The sequence below is a fragment of the Mytilus californianus genome, unplaced genomic scaffold (assembly GCF_021869535.1).
Source record: "Mytilus californianus isolate M0D057914Y unplaced genomic scaffold, xbMytCali1.0.p SCAF_12, whole genome shotgun sequence".
NCBI lineage: Eukaryota > Metazoa > Mollusca > Bivalvia > Mytilida > Mytilidae > Mytilus > Mytilus californianus.
Window position 1 is genome coordinate 5,621,015 of NW_026262604.1, and position 13,567 is coordinate 5,634,581.

A 13,567-nucleotide genomic window follows, 5' to 3' on the forward strand; every position below is an offset into this window, starting at 1 on the left:
AATACCACACAGGCAAAAACAACCCTGATAGTTCATCTTGTGCATGTTTACGTGACCATTTTTTCCTAGTGGTGCATGCAGATCGACTTTTTAAAAATTTGTTTTGTTCGGTATAATAATCACTTAATGGCTTGTTATGACGGTTATGAAATTTTGCCAAAGAAATATGTAACTAATACCTTTTTGTACAAAATTGAATTAAAAAAAACCAAGTTATGTACTTTATGTAAACTTGGCGAAGAAACTATTGAACACCTGTTTTTTCAATGCCCAATAACTTTTCAATTGTGACAGTCTTTTTCAAATGTTGTAAAACTTTTTTTTGTTAATTTGTTCAATACATAGAGAATGTGTTTCTTGGTTGCAAACATGAAAGTTTATTACTGTATCTGTTAGTCATAATTACAAAGAATTATAGATATCTAAATATAAATCTAAACTTTGTGTACCTGAATTACTTTCACTTACATTTCTTTACCTTAACCACATCACCATTAATATGTATGCTTGATGTTTTGTTTGTAACTATATTTATGTTCCTCTTAGTTATTGCTTGAACGAAAATAACTGAAAAAAAATCCTTTGCGAGCTGTTATGAATGCTGTAAGTAAGACATACTTTTTTGTTTTTTTGTTTTTGCTTTTTCCAAAATTCCAAATTTCTGTGATTTTTATTTATTTTTTTTTTAATTTTCTATTCTTTTTCAAATATATGGATCATTCTATATTGATAATGTATTATTTGGATATATTATAATTAATAAATGTATATATTACAGATAAAATAAACTAATAAGTACTAACCAAATTGATTATATACTACTAATGGTTAACGAGGCCGGGATAAGGTACCGGTATTTGATGTATCCACTAACAAATGTCAAAATTATCAATAAAGTATGATTTAGTATGAAAAAAAAAACAAATAAATAAATCGACCCGATCGTATATAATATTACTCGAAAAAAACCTGATCTATACTTGAAAATAGTGGACCGATTCACTCGATCTCAACCTGACACTTTACCTACCGGGATTTCAACACGTGGTATGTTAATTACAGAGAGAGAGTACAAGTTACGTCCTGAACAATCCACTTGATTATAATTAAAACTATTATGTTATATGTTACAATATATGTTAAGTAAACATCACAATTATTAGCAACGCTTATAAACGGCAGACCCAATTCATTCGTTCTGTTGGTTGATACGGTACGGTTGAGCGTTTGATTTTGTAAGGTTTTATGGACTTTCTCCTTTTTAGCTCACCTGGCCCAATGGGCAAAGTGAACTTTTCTCATCACTTGTCGTCCGTCGTCCGTCGTCGTCGTCCGTCGTCCTTCGTCATCGTCCTTCGTCCGTAACTTTTAAAAAAAATCGTATACTCTAGATCTGAATCTACTAGGCCAAATTTAACCAAACTTGGCCATAATCATCAGTAATGTATTTAGTTTTAAAAAGTGTCCGATGACCCCGCCTGCACACCAACATGGCTGACATGGCTAAAAATAGAACATAGGGGGAAAATGCAGTTTTTGGCTTATATCTCTGAAACTAAAGCATGGGTAAAAATGATCATCAGGTTAAGATCTATCTGCCTTGAAATTTTCAGACGAATCAGACAACCCGTTGTTGGGATGCTGCCCCTGAAATGGTAATTTTAAGGAAATTTTGCAATTTTTGGTTATTATCTTTAATATTATTATAGATACACTGTAAACACCAGAAATGTTCAGCAAAGTAAGATGTACAAATAAGTCAACATGACCAAAATTGTCAATTGACCCCTTAAGGAGTTATTGGCCTTTAAAGTCAATATTTAACAATTTTCGTAATTTTTTGTAATCTTTTACAAAAATCTTCTCTGTAACTACTAAGACAAATTTAACTAAACTTGGCCACAATCATCATAAGGGTATATAGTTTTAAAATTATATCCGATGACTCTGCCTGCCAACCAACATGGCTGACATGGCTAAAAATAGGACATAGGGGGGGGGGGGGGGGGAATGCAGTTTTTGGCGTATATCTCTGAAACTGAAGCATTTAGAGCAAATCTGACAGGAAAAAAGATGCTCATCAGGTTTAAATCTATCTGCCCTGGAATTTTCAGACGAATCAGACAATCCGTTGTTTGGTTTCCTCCCCTGAATAGGTAATTTTATGGAAATTCTGCAGTTTTTGGTTATTATCTTTAATATCATTATAGATAAACACCAATAATGTTCAGCAAAATAAAATTTACATATAATGACCAAAATTGTCAATTGACCCCTTAAGGAGTTATTGGCCTTTAAAGTCAATTTTTAACATTTTTCGTAAATTTTTGTAATCTTTTACAAAAATCTTCTCTGAACCTACTGAGACAAATTTTACCAAACTTGGCCACAATCATCATAAGGGTGTGTAGTTTAAAAATTGCGTCCGATGACTCTGCATGTCAACCAACATGGCCGACATGGCTAAAAATATGACATAGGGCGGGAACTCCAGTTTTTGGCGTATATCTCTGAAACTGAAGCATTAAGAGCAAATCTGACAGGAAAAAAAGATGTTCATCAGTTTTAGATCTATCTGCCCTGGAATTTTCAGACGAATCAGACAATCCGTTGTTTGGTTGCCTCCCCTGAATAGGTAATTGTATGGAAATTCTGCAGTTTTTGGTTATTATCTTTAATATCATTATAGATAAACTGTAAACACCAATAATGTCCAGCAATATAAAATTTACATATAAGTCAACATGACCAAAATTGTCAATTGACCACTTGAGGAGTTATTGCCCTTTTTTCGTAAATTTTTGTAATCTTTTACAAAAAATTTCTCCACTTAATCTACTTGGTCAAATAGAATTAAAGTTAGCCACAATTTTCAATAGGGTAACTTGATTGAAAAATGTATCCGATGACCCTGCCATCCAACCAACATGGTGAACCATGGCTAAAAAAGAACATAGTTGTTTACTACAAAAGTCTACAGGAAAATGTTAAAAAAACAATTTCAAATGGTCACACTTGAAAACTAATTTTAATAATGATAAGGGGTCTTCAGTAACTATTGTAAGACTACAATGGGATGACTTGATTTTTTTCCATGGAAGGGTGCAATTTTTTCAAGGGGGGTGCTTATAATTTCTGCTTGATATTTTTCATTTTCAGAATAATTCAGTAACTTTTATAGAAACCATTATTATATTGTCTCTTTTAGCATACTTATATTGTGTGAATGCACCCCCCTGTCAACTTGTTTTGAAGGTCGTTACCAAAAAATATTTCCTGGGTGAAACAAATTTTAGAGAGGAAGGGTATTCAATTGGTTTTCGTTTGGTAGACTTTCATGACAGCATGCTTTTGCAATTTTTGTGAATTATCTTGAATCATTATAGATTGAGTTATACTGTAAATAGCAAAAATATCAAGCAAAGAAAGATCTACAAATAAGTCAACTTGACCAAACTTTTCAATTGACATCTTATTGGAGTTATTGTCCTTTAAAGTCATTTTCTGCAACATGCACAATTTATTGGTGATTTTGTAAACATTTTTCAAACATCTTCTGCATTTAATTTAACTACTGGGCCAAATTAAACCAAACATAGCCTCAATCGTTATTAGGGTATCTAATACTATTTATTATGATTTTAACCTTAGCTTTTTAATTCAAGGGTAAAAAAAAAGTAACACGATAAAAATAATGTTAATCCAAAATAAAAGCAAACTTGTATTAGACGTAAAGGTATTTTCATTTTTTTTAAATGAGACTGGGACAATTTCCCCTGTTAGTTTCCTTCACTGACGGGGTCAACATAAGAACATCGTAAAACCTTGCTGAATATTAAAGAGTATTCAGAATGAAATACACTTAAAGAATTGCTTTTTGAACACGATTTCCAAATATTACATGTTTTTTGTTTTAATTACTGAAGATTACCGCTTTTTATAGAAAAAGTCCTTTTGTTTTAATAAAATTTACTCTAAGGTATTCAAAATTTGACGAAATACATAAAAATTGCACGTTATTTTTTCAATTTGTAATAGGTTTTGGACTTTCATTTATTTTAACCTCGAGCATTGCGGAAGCGACATTTATCGAATAGCACCACTAATTCATAGCCCCTTGCTTTCTATGTTAAATTATGCAACTTCAGGCATTCATAGCTATTTTTCATTAAGTTTGAATAAAAAAAGAATTATTCAAAAGAACCTTTAAAAAGGGTTCTACAGTGATCTCAATTTTTCGTTGAGCTTTCATTTGATCCGAACTTTTCTGATTGGGTTCCATTAATATATCCCCCAGAACTAGAAATTAAAGAAACAACAGACACGGCTTCCTCCGCCTCATTTTTAGATTTATACTTCGAATTTGACATACACAGTCATCTCAGTACCATAATCTATGACAAACGAGACGATTTTAATTTTCTATTTCCCCCACCTTAGTAGCAATATACCAACTTCACCTGCATATGGGATATACATTTCCCAAATTATTCGGTTTTCAATAGGTTGCAGCTCCTACTCAGCCTTTTAAAACGTCACCAGTGTCTGAGCAAAAAGTTGATGAACCTGGGGTATGTCAAAGAACGTCTCGTCCTTTTTCTAAGTTCATCGGAAGGTACCAAGACCTTGTTGATAAATATTCCGTATCAACTTCACAAATAATACACAATGGTCTTGAAGTATAGATTCTTGGTTTTGACGTGGTTTATCATCTGAATAATGTGTTGTAGTATTCTTTTATTTGTCTTTATGAATATTACTTTTACTGTTCAGTCTGTTTTTGGTGATATCCATTTGGTGTGATTCTGTACTTATACATCCCATCCATTGTGTTATTGTTCTATGATAACTTTTGTATTCTTGTCTTTCATTTTTGATAATGTGCTTTGTCTATATGCCTTTTTGTGTTTCTTTGATACATATGACGTGGCTCTTAACTTATACATCCCGTCATTGTGTTATTATGCTATTGTAATTTTTTGTATTCTTGTCTTTCATTTTTGCTAATGTGCTTTGTCTATCTGCCTTTTTGTGCTTCTTTGTTACATATTTGTTTGTTTTATAGTGATTAAGATTATAACACAATGCTGACTGCTGTAACCCTATTTTTGACATTTTTACCTATTATGTCTGTTTGTTTTGTTCACACATCGTTGTCAATATAAAGGAATTTAATGCGACTGTCATACAAGTGAGAGGTTTAGATAGCTATAAAACCAGGTTTAATCAACAATTTTCTACATAAGAAAATGCCTGTACCAAGTTAGGAATATGACAGTTGTTATCCATTCGTTCGATGTGTTTGATCTTTTGATTTTGCCATTTGATTAGGGACTTTCCGTTTTGAATTTTCCTCGGAGTTCAGTATTTTTGTGATTTTACTTTTTGATACCAAAATAACCCAAATATTTAACTTATTGACAAAGTTAAAGCTATGCATAGAAACGATTTTGTTTAAAATATGTACTACTGTCTTGTATGTTCTTTCTGACCGGGCTGAACTAGTGGTTCTATACCTTTATGCCGAAATGCCCATCTGGTTCTAATCAGTAATATTGGTACTGTTAATGTTACTGACATTTATAAATTGGTCATATTTTAAGACACAAACCACATCATTGTTATAAGATCAGATTAAACATGTGAAACTACGTTACTATGGATGCATACAAAAATACAAAACAAAAGAAAGGTTGTACACCTTGGCTGTAGAGACGAATTTCTTTTGTTTCCTGCTCACATGAATTGCGGAGTTGAAAATAAACATTGGCAATAAATTTTTCTGCGAAATGTGATATCCAAAGGTTCGAAATATCGTGAGCCTAAATCCATCAATTGGAAACACAACATCAAAATACTGATGGATTCAGTCAAGGTTTATGCAAGACAACAGGCAAAACGGGAAAAGAAGACGTATGTTCTCTTTCCGAGTAGCCTAATGGCAACGATACACTTTGATCCTACCGTGACGAAAATTGCAAACAAGCTATCTATCACATCTGCAGTTCAAATATGTAGTAAACAATATTCCTTCATGTGTTATATTTTTAAATCAAATGGGGTCGAAATTTTAAGCATTTACTCAAGTTTCGGTACTTGGCCATTTTTATCCTTTCGACAGACATACCTGACTTTTATGTTTCAAAAGATAAACACAAGCAGGATTTTGTGAAAAAAAAAAACGTTTTGAAATATCTTCTATGCATAAGTGTGCTCTATTTTTGAAAATGATTAATTTTCATTAAATGTTCATGATTTCAGAAACAAGAGGCTATAAAGAGCCTGTGTCGCTCACCTTGGTCTATGTGCATATCAAACAAGGGACACTCTCCAACATTGTAGACGAGAATAGACCATGAAATAAATCTCTATTTTGTTGATCTTGAACTACTGATCTTTTAGTCTGTTTAATTTCTCTCTATCTTCTTTAGTTTTTGTTCAAAACACAAAAGAGGTAAAAAAAATCCTCATTTAAGGACAATCACTCCTATGAAAAGTGACAGTCTACTAACTATATCGACAAAATTTGACTTTTTAATAGATCTTGCCTTGCTAATTATTGTTGTGATTTAAAGTGTTTATTTATCTATTATAATTTAAATCATATAAGGCATAACGAAAAAAAAAATGTTTCTCTCTAAATATCATAGTTTTCATGACAATAGGCAAAAACGAAAAAAAAAGTAAAATTTGTCCTTTATGGGCAATAACTCCTATAAGAATTTGTCTAACAGTTTTGACGTATATGGACAATTGGTAGAGCTCAATTTTCTGAACATTTTTGCTCTTTACAGATTTTTTCTATTTATAATGGTTCAACAAAAGAGGGACGAAAGATACCAGAGGGACAGTCAAACTCATAGATAGAAAACAAACTGACAACGCCATGGCCAAAAATAAAAAGACAAAACTTGAAAATAGACAAAACTTGCATTTTACCCCCATGTTCTATTTTTAGCCATGGCGGCCATTTTGATTAATGGGCGGGGTCATCGGATACATTTTGTAAAGTAGATACCATAATGATGATTTAGGCCAAGTTTGGTTTAATTTGACCCGGTGGTTTCAGAGAAGATTTTTGTAAAAGATTACAAAAAATTACGAAATATTGTGAAAAATTGACTTTATAGGGCAATAACTGTTTAAGGGGTCAATTGACAATTTTGGTCATGTTTGACTTATTTGTAGATATTACTTGGCTGAACATTATTGCTGTTTTCAGATTATCTCTATCTAATATAATATTCAAGATAATAACCAAAAACCGCAAAATTTCCTTAAAATTACCAATTCAGGGGCAGCAACCCAACAACGGGTTGTCTGGTGTGTCTGAAAATTTCCGGGCAGATAGATCTTGACCTGATGAACAATTTAACTCTAAATGCTTTAGTTTCAGAGATATAAGCCAAATACTGCTCCCCCCCCCCCCCCATATTCTATTTTTAGCCATGGCGGCCTTCTTGGTTGATGGGCGGGGTCAACGGATACATTTTTTCAACAAGATACCCTAAGGATGATTTAGGCCAATGTTGGTTTAAATTGGCCCAGTAGTTTCAGAGGAGAAGATTTTGTAAAAGTTAACGAACTACGACGACGACGACGGACTACGGACGCAAAGTGATGAGAAAAGCTCACTTGGCCCTTTTGGGCCAGGTGAGCTAAAAAGTCGACATGTTTTGCAGTATACTTATCTAATTAATTAAAAATTTATTGGTTATTTGTTCATAAAAATTTGTACAAATAATCTTCACATCAAATCATGCCAAAGGTCATTTTCAAAAATAGAGGTGCATGAGCTCGTTTCAAGCTAATGATTAAAATCGGTAAAAATATGCATATTTTCCCAATATGTTACAGTTTGAAGAGGCGAAAAATAACATTTTACGTTAGCAAAGTCATTACTTCTCCTGTAACTGTAACGTATGCCCTTACATCTATGAGGTCTTTGATACAAATTAGAATTAAAAATACCAAACTAAATGGGTCTTTAAATTCACATGCTAAATCGATATTTTTAGACCCAAATGTTGCTAAGCACCTGTCCTACTTTCAAGACAAATCTGTATGATAGATACAACCCAAACAACATCGTTTTTTTTGGGGGGGGGTTGGGGGTTGGGGGGGGGGGGGGGGGTGGGTAAAGACCACATTACATCAACTGCTTGAAAAAGAAATAAGATATTGACAGTTCACTTGAAAACTTTACATATACCACCACGACCCTTACCTAGGAGGATATCCGGAATAATCATAGGTCTGTTCTATGTTCATTTGGAATTTCAATCAAAAATAAAGAACTTGATCTTCATTTACTGTATTGGATACCAAAATTACACAAGTGTCCTTATAACTAACGTTATATTACTTGGTCTTCTGAGTGCTCCACGAAACCTCTTTCTAAATGATTATTGCAAAAACAAAATAGAGGTTTCATGGAGAACTTAGAAAAAACCAGCAATAGTTGTTGTAGCATGTGTATTCATAGGCCCATTAAGTAATTTATTCGTGATTTGCAGCAACGACCTCACAGCCCTAATGGTATTGTGTTATTGGCAATGTTAAGAGCACCATTAATAACGTGGTCAGGCGAATTATGTTTGAATGGGGAACTAGCACAGGTGAATTCAGGAGATTAAGACTTTGAAGTCTTCCATATTGAGATCCTGCAATATGTGTTTGTAATTGAAATTCTTAGGTGCAACTAGTTTGTTATAGATATAAGACTGATCTTTGAAATAGGGATTTTGTTTCAAGTGAATTGATATATGAGGAAGGATATTGTCAAAGTTTATGGCATCAAAATCTTTGCTGGCAACGGAAAGTGTTAGAAAGAATCTTTTTTCCTATATATATTTTCCAACGCAAGCTGGTTTGAAAAGTCTGTGACTAGAAATATCCGAGATGATAGCAGTAGGTTTGTATTGGCTTGAATGGAAGTTTGTAACAGTGGTTTCCAAACATATGTTGCACAGAGAATAAAGTTAAGGAAACGGTAATGAATAAAGCTTCGTGCGAATATGATGAATACCTAACGGCTTTTGTACTAATGGCAGAAGGTCATTAATATGGTTGATTTCTTGATTAGCAACATATTTGTTCCGTTTGGAGTCCATGTTTTTCAACAAAAAAATCATGGAGCAAACTGTGCTCCTCTTCAGGCCGACATATAGGCTGACTGCATTCATGATCTTCTGAATAAAACAACCTATCATTGTCCTTTAAATTTACGTCCCGCTATATAAATGATCTTCTCTCACTAAATTATCAAAGTTTGGTTGCGATCATGTTGAACGCATCTATCACATCGAACTTCCCAACTGTGAACTTTTCGTTTCTATGTAGCCTGCACATGGGGTACATATCTCCTATTTGATACGATATTCCGAACCTTGCATTTCTTATCAGGATTTCCTTGATAGAGGGTTGCTGCATACGAGAAAGCTTTTAACCCAAGGGTTCCAAGAGATAAAAGTAATCCCTTTGAAACATTTTACTGACGCCATCACGTTGTCATTTTATTGTCGACTTATGAGTTTGAATATCACTCTCTTTAATGTATTAGCGAGCACATTTTGACCCTACTTTCCAAGTAACGTTCCGTCTTTTTTTTTGCATGTTCAAGTTAACAGTCATCCTGTTTGTATCAGCACTTTGAAATTTATTTTAGCGTTACGAGATATTATAGGAAAACCCCAACCACATTTCTTGCCTATACCAAGTCAGGTTATCTGTAAAAACCTGGTCCGTAGCTCGTCTGTTATCTAAATACAAATACGAACATTGCATATGATCGCCAATGAGACAACACTATCCACCAGAGTCCAAATTACGCAGACGTTAGCAACGATAGGTCAACACATGGCTTTGGAGAAAACAACGACTTGATTTATGACAAAACATTAGACAAAAAACAAATATAGCAGATAGCAACCAATGACAGGCTACATACATGGGACAGTGGTGTAACAGTACAACATAACAACAAACTGTAAAAGTCAGTTGAAAATTGTTTGACTCATCAGATTGGCACGTAGCATTACACAACTAATATAAAGACAAAGGATACAAAATACCAATTGAAGAGTACTGACTTGCAGTTACTGAAAGCCAGTTCAAAACTAATAACAACTTATGAATTAATCATATTCTCCGGACTTAAGCATGAATCAGTTTTTTCAGAATTTATGTCTGAGTTGTTTTTGCAGAAGAGTCGGGTGTTTGTGGTAAACGTGCTATATGGTATTTTTGGGGATTTGTGTTATACTTCCCCCATCTTCAACAAGCTGAATACAATACTACAAGTATAAATCCTAATATCTTCCTCAATATTTGTCATTGGACTTTAAGAATTCGTTCATCATCTTTATCATCATAAGACTGTACATATATTTGACTATAAACAGGATAAATATCAATATTATTACTGTTGCCTTATGAAAAAAAAAGTTAAATCACAAAAATACTGAACTCCGAGGAAAATTCAAAACGGAAAGTCCCTAATCAAATGGCAAAATCAAAAGCACAAATACATCAAACGAATGGACAACAACTGTCATATTCCTAACTTGGTACAGGCATTTTCTTATGTAGAAAATTGTGGATTGAATCTGGTTTTATAGCGCTAAACCTCTCACTTGTATGACTGTCGCATCAAATTCCATTATATTGACAACGATGCGTGAATAAAACAAACAGACATAATAGGTAAAAATGTCAAAATAGGGGTACAGCAGTTAACACCGTGTCACAATCTTAATCACAACAAAAACAAACAAATATTTAACAAAGTAGCACAAAAAAGCATATATCACATTTAACAACCTCGTTCATTGCTTACTTATTTTTGTATTTTATTTATGTATGCCAAATCAGCCCATAAAGGATCGAGGTATTGTAAGCACTGGTACCGATTCGTAATTTTAACATAAACTCTAGCGTAGAATCGCGTGTTTGACGTCAGAATGTAAACGTCACACAGGTAGAGATATAAAATAATTTTGTCGTTCAAAGTATGCAAAAATTATAATAGAACAATAACACAATGGCGGGATGTTTAGAGTACAGAGACACGTCATATGTATCAAAGAAACATAAAAAAATCACACGGACAAAGCACACATGTAACAATACTCCAATTTATAAGACGCGTCCGGGTCTGCATACTTAATTTAGCTATTGTTTATTTACAAACTGTTAGAATGGAATGTACCCATAATGCATTGTATTGTTATTAAATATGTAGTTCAACGTACTGTGTTTATATCACTCGAAGCCAAAACTTGAAACATGGTGTCAGATGTAAAGACGATACAATGAAAATTTAAGAAGAAATATAAAGATTCCGTCATTTGGAAACAGGGAAGTAACCAAGAAAGCATAACACTATCCCTAAAACATAGAAATAAGCAACAAATTCAAGTCCCGCTCAAAACCACGTGCGTTTTCTGGGAACAATGGATAAGCTACGGGCACCCGATAAATTTAATGTTGAAGCTCGAAACCTCGCTGATGCGTGGAAAAGATGGAAAGAAGAAGTTGAACTTTACATCGATTTGACAATGGACTCAGAAGATGAGAAAGCTAAGGTAAAAATGTTTCTTTATCTGGTAGGCACCCAAGGGAGAGAAGTGTACGAAACATTGACATTTGAACGTCCGCCGAATGAAAGAACATTTCTACAGGTCATAGAAGCATTTGAGAACCACTGCAATCCCAAGAAAAATGAAACAGTTGAAAGATACATGTTCAATATGAGAAATCAACGTCAAGATGAAACATTCGACAAATACATCACAGAACTAAAACTGCTTGCATCCACATGTAATTATGGGGCACTGAATGACTCCCTGCTACGTGATCGTATTGTTTGCGGCATAAGCAACTCAAGTCTGAGGGAACGCTTACTACGCACGCTAGATCTTACACTTGATAAAACCATGCAATTGGGAAGAGCTGCTGAGCTTACTAAAGAAAGAATCAAAACTATAGAAAACCCTACAGCTGCCTCCAACACTGAAGTAAATGCTGTAAGACATAAGACAAAACCTAACACAAAATTCAAACAGAAACAAGGCACTTATGTCAAACATGAAAAGCAACAATACCGAAGTAATAGCAACTGCAAATATTGTGGAAAGAGACATGAACATTCTAGATCCAGCTGTCCAGCGTATGGTCAAACTTGTCGTAAATGTGGCAAAACAAACCACTTTGAAGCAGTGTGCCAATCAGGCAAGATAACAAAAATGAGAAGACCACAGCAAGTTCGTACTCTGTCAGATAATTATGCGTCAGAAGATTACGACAGTGATGAATTTTTTGAAATCAAAGCAGTAACCCTTGTACCGATCAACACTGTAGATGGTACAAATAGCCGTCATGTGTACGCAACAATGAACATTGTAAGTAACAAAATCATGCCAGTCAGATTTCAATTAGACAGTGGTGCAACATGTAACATTATAAATAGCAATGCGCTGAAAGAATTAGGAATTAAAGAACTAAAGAAAACAAGCCAAGTCCTTAAAATGTACAATAACACTACAATAAAACCACTTGGTACTTGCCAGCTGAAACTAATCAATCCTAAGAATGATGCTAAATTCAAAGCTGAATTTATTGTTGTGAAAGATAAAACACTCACTCCATTACTTGGTAACAAAACAGTTCAAGCTATGAACTTAATGACAATACACTATGAAAACATTAAAAGTGTACAGCAAGGAGCACCAATGTCACCGGATTCATATAAGCCAATTGATAAAGCAAATATTCTGAAAGAATACGAAGATGTCTTTGAAGGTACAGGTTTACTTGAAGGAAAATATCATCTGGAGTTGAACGAAAATGCTCAACCAGTAGTACACCCACCAAGGAAGGTACCTGTTGCAATAAAGGACCAACTGCAAACTGAGCTAAACAGACTTTGTGATATGAACATTATTACACAAGTCACTAAACCAACGCCATGGGTTTCAAGCTTAGTAACCGTGGTAAAGCCGAATAAGCTACGAGTTTGTATTGACCCTAAACACCTCAACCAACACATCAAACGAAGTCATTACCCACTACATACAATTGATGATCTGCTACCTGAGCTTTCGAATGCGAAAATTTTCAGTGTTGTTGATGCAAAGAATGGATTCTGGCACGTCCAGTTAGATGAAGAGTCTTCATACCTGACTACATTTAATACACCATTTGGACGTTACCGTTGGTTAAGAATGCCTTTTGGTATTACCTCAGCGCCAGAAGAATATCAGCGCAGACAAGATCAGGCAGTAGAAGGTCTACCTGGAGTCCAAAGCATAATTGATGACATATTGATTTATGGTGAAGGGAAAACAGAAGAAGAAGCTATTAAAGACCATGACAGAAAATTCCGATTGCTAATGGAAAGATGCAGGGAAAGAAATCTTAAATTGAATAAAGACAAACTCAAATTGAAGATGAAAGAAGTAAAATTTATTGGTCACTTGATTACCAATAAAGGTCTGAAAATGGATCCAGAAAAAGTACGCGCAGTACTAGAAATGCCTAAGCCCACTGATGTTTCAGGAGTTCGGAG